This window comes from Arachis duranensis, chromosome 7 (genome assembly GCF_000817695.3).
Source record: "Arachis duranensis cultivar V14167 chromosome 7, aradu.V14167.gnm2.J7QH, whole genome shotgun sequence".
Classification (NCBI taxonomy): Eukaryota; Viridiplantae; Streptophyta; class Magnoliopsida; order Fabales; family Fabaceae; genus Arachis; species Arachis duranensis.
In genome coordinates, this window is record NC_029778.3 from 53,888,254 (window position 1) to 53,892,938 (window position 4,685).

The 4,685-nt window shown below is 40.3% G+C and overlaps 1 non-coding gene across 1 annotated transcript; it reads right to left on the bottom strand.

Moving 5' to 3' along the window:
* Positions 1-1,747: 1,747 nt before the first annotated feature.
* On the bottom strand, positions 1,748-1,851 carry LOC127740941 (small nucleolar RNA R71). The gene has a single exon (XR_008001797.1). It is a non-coding gene; the product is annotated as a small nucleolar RNA R71 (small nucleolar RNA).
* Positions 1,852-4,685: the final 2,834 nt, after the last annotated feature.

Below are 4,685 nucleotides of genomic sequence, written 5' to 3' on the forward strand. Positions count from 1 at the left end.
TAATTGTATTGAAACTTGAGGTACAGCAGAGCTCCACACCCTTAATCTATGGTGTGCAGAAACTCCACCGTTGAAAATACATAAGTGAAAGGTTCAGTCATGGCCAAATGGCCAGCCCCCAAGAAGGTGATCAAAAGATCGAATGGTTAAAAGATGACTAATACACTAGTAAAAAGTCTTATTTATACTAAACTAGCTACTAGGGTTTACATGAGTAAGTAATTGATGCATAAATCCACTTCCGGGGCCCACTTGGTGTATGTTTGGGTTGAGCTTGATCTATCCACGAGCTGAGGCTTTTCTTGGAGTTGAACGCCAAGTTATAACGTGTTTTGGGCGTTCAACTCCGGATCATGACGTGTTTGGCGTTTAACTCCAGACAGCAGCATGTACTTGGCGTTCAACGCCAAGTTACATCGTCAATTTCCGAATAAAGTATGGACTATTATATATTGTTGGAAAGCTCTGGATGTCTACTTTCCAACGCCGTTAAGAGCGCGCCATTTGGAGTTCTGTAGCTCCAGAAAATCCATTTCGAGTGCAGGGAGGTCAGATTCCAACAGCATCAGCAGTCCTTTTGTCAGCCTTTTTCAGAGTTTTGCTCAAGTCCCTCAATTTCAGCCAGAAATTACCTGAAATCTCAGAAAAACACACAAACTCATAGTAAAGTCCAGAAATGTAAATTTAACATAAAAACTAATGAAAACATCCCTAAAAGTAGCTTGAACTTACTAAAAACTACCTAAAAACAATGCCAAAAAGCGTATAAACTATCCGCTCATCACTTTTCAAATTTGATTTTAATATCTTTTTCAACTAACTATTTGACTTTTTGTTTGTTTCTTATCTTTTTCAAAACCACCTAACTACTTTTCCCTCTCTAATTTTCGAAAATATCTCATCCTTTTTCAAAAATTCTTTTTAATTAATTAATTGTTTTAAATCTTAACTTTAATTATATCTTATCTTTAATTTTCGAAAATCACTAACTACTTTTTCAAATTTATTTTCAAAATTTCTTCCCTCTCCTCTTCTTCTATTTATTTATTTATCTACTAACACTTCTCTTCACCTCTCTTCATCTCAAATCACTGCCCCTACCTATTCATTCTCCTTTCTTTATTCCCTTTCTTCTTCTACTAATAATAAGGAACCTCTTTACTGTGACATAGAGGATTCCTCTTTCTTTTCTTGTTCTCTTCTTCCCTATATGAGCAGGAACAAGGAAAAAGGCATTCTTGTTGAAGCTGATCTAGAACCTGAAAGGACTCTGAAGAGGAAATTAAGAGAAGCTAAATTACAACAATCCAGAGACAACCTTTTTGAAATTTTTGAACAAGAAAAGGAGATCGCAGCCGAACCCAACAACAATAATGCAAAGAGGATGCTTGGTGATTTCACTAAACCAACTTCCAAATTTGATGGAAGAAGCATCTCAATTCCTGCCATTGGAGCAAACAATTTTGAGTTGAAACCTCAATTAGTTGCTCTAATGCAGCAGAACTGCAAGTTTCATGGACTTCTATCTGAATATCCTTACCAGTTTTTAACTGAGTTCTTGCAGATTTGTGAGACTGTAAAGACGAATGGAGTAGATCCTGAAGTCTACAGGCTCATGCTTTTCCCCTTTGCTGTAAGAGACAGAGCTAGAACATAGTTGGACTCACAACCTAAAGATAGCCTGGACTCCTGGGATAAGCTGGTCACTGCCTTCTTGGATAAATTATTTCCTCCTCAAAGGTTGAGCAAGCTTAGAGTGGATGTTGAGACCTTCAAGCAAAAAGATGGTGAATCCCTCTATGAAGCTTGGGAAAGATACAAGTAGATGACCAAAAAGTGTCCTTCTGACATGTTTTCAGAATGGACCATATTAGATATATTCTATTATGGTCTATCTGAGTTTTCCAAGATGTCAATGGACCATTCTACAGGTGGATCCGTTCACCTAAAGAAAACGCCTGTAGAAGCCCAAGAACTTATTGACATGGTTGTAAATAATCAATTCATGTACACTTCTGAGAGAAATTTCGTGAATAATGGGACGCCTCAGAGGAAGGGAGTTCTTGAAATTGATGCTCTAAATGCCATATTGGCTCAGAACAAAGTGTTGACTCAGCAAATCAACATGATATCTCAAAGTCTGAATGGATGGTAAAATGCATCCAACAGTACTAAAGAGACAACTTATGAAGAAGCTTATGATCCTGAGAACCCTGCAATGGCAGAGGTAAATTACATGGGTGAATCTTATGGAAACACCTATAATTCATCATGGAGAAATCATCCAAATTTCTCATGGAAGGATCAACAAAAGCCTCAACAAGGCTTTAATAATGGTGGAAGAAACAGGCTAAGTAATAACAAGCCTTTTCCATCATCTTCTCAGCAACAGTCAGAGAATTCTGAACAGAGCCCCTCTAACTTATCAAACATAGTCTCTGATCTGTCTAAGGCCACTTTAAGTTTCATGACTGAAACAAGATCCTCCATTAGAAATTTGGAGGCACAAGTGGGCCAGCTGAGTAAGAAAATCACTGAAACCCCTCCCAGTATTCTCCCAAGCAATACAGAAGAGAATCCAAAGGGAGAGTGCAAGGCCATTGATGTAATCAATATGGCCAAATGCACAAGGGAGGAGAAGAACAAAAATCCTAGTGAGGAAGACCTCCTGGGACGTCTCTCAAGCAAGAAGGAGTTACCTATTGAGGACCTAAAGGAATCTGAGGCTCATATAGAGACCATAGAGATTCCACTAAATCTCCTTCTGCCATTCATGAGCTCTGAAGACTATTCTTCCTCAGAAAAGGATGAAGTTATGACTGGAGAGCAACTTGCTCAATATCCAAGAGCTATCATGAAGCTGAATGCCAAGTTGTTTGGTAATGAAACTTGGGAAGGTGAACCTCCCTTGTTCATTAGTAAACTAGATACATGGGTTCAGCAAACTCTACCTCAAAAGAAACAAGATCCTGGGAAATTCTTAATACCATGTACCATAGGCACCATGACCTTTGAAAAAGCTCTGTGTGACCTGGGGTCAGGCATAAATCTTATGCCACTCTCTGTAATGGAGAAATTAGGGATCATTGAGGTACAGCCTACCTTATTCTCATTACAATTGGCAGACAAGTCAGTAAGACAAGCTTATGGATTAGTAGAGGACGTGTTAGTAAAGGTTGAAGGCATTTACATCCCTGCTGATTTCATAATCTTAGACACTAGGAAGGAGGAGGATGAATGCATCATCCTTGGAAGACCCTTCCTAGCCACAGTAGAAGCTGTGATTGATGTTAACAGAGGAGAATTAGTCCTTCAATTGAGTGGGGACTACCTTGTGTTTAAAGCTCAAGGACCTTCCTCTGCAACCATGGAGAGGAAGCATGAAAAGCATCTCTCAATACAGAGTCAAAAAGAGCCCCCACAATCAAACTCTAAGTTTAGTGTTGGGGGGCCACAACCAAACTCTAAGTTTGGTATTGAGAAGCCCCCACATTCAAACTCTAAGTTTGGTGTTGGGAGGCCCTCATCATGCTCTGAATATCTGTGAAGCTCCATGAGAGCCCACTGTCAAGCTAGTGACATTAAAAGAGCGCTTATTGGGAGGCAACCCAATTTTTATTTATCTAATTTTATTTTTATTTTATTGTTATTTTGTGTTTTAGTATGTTCATGATCATGAGGAGTCACGAAAAAAATATTAAAATAAAAAACAGAATCAAAAATAGCAGAGGAAAAATCACACCCTCGAGGAAGGACTTACTGGCGTTTAAACGCTAGTAAGGTGCATCTGGCTGGCGTTCAACGCCAGAACAGAGTATGGATCTGGCGCTGAACGCCAGAAACAAGCAACATCCTGGCGTTTGGACGCCAGGAATGTGTCCTGAGGAAAGCTGGCGCTGAACGCCAGTAACAAGCATGGAACTGGTGTTCAACGCCAGAAATATGCTACACATGGGCGTTGAACGCCCAGAACATGCACTACTTCGGCGTTTAAACGCCAGAATGGTATGCTAAGGCATTTTACATGCCTAATTGGTGCAGGGATGTAAATCCTTGACACCTCAGCATCTGTGGACCCCACAGGATCATCTCAGAATCTGTGCACCCCACAGGATCCCCAACTAACATATTCTCCCCTCTTCTCAACATTCATTCTCTCTTTCCAATAAACACTCTTCCCCAAAACCCTACACCAATCACCTCAATCTCTCTTCCCAATTACCCCCTTCACCACTCATATCCATCCACTCTTCCCCATAAACCCCACCTACCTTCAAAAATTCAAAAATCTTTCCCACGCAAACCCACCCTAAATGGCCGAACCTACCCTCTCCCCCTCCATATATATACCCCTCCATTCTACTTCATTTTTACACAACACAACCCCCTCTTCTATACCTTGGCCGAAACCTACACCTCCCCTTCTCTTCCATATTTTCTTCTTCTTCTTCTTTTCTTTCTTCTCTTGCTCGAGGGCGAGCAATATTTTAAGTTTGGTGTGGTAAAAGCATAAGCTTTTTGTTTTTCCATAACCATTAATGGCAACTAAGGCCGGAGAAACCTCTAGAAAGAGGAAAGAGAAGGCAGTTGCTTCCAACTCTGAGTCATGGGAGATGGAGAGATTCATCTCAAAAGCCCATCACTAAAAAGAGGAGGGAGCAAACAAGAGAGCCTACTCATGGACC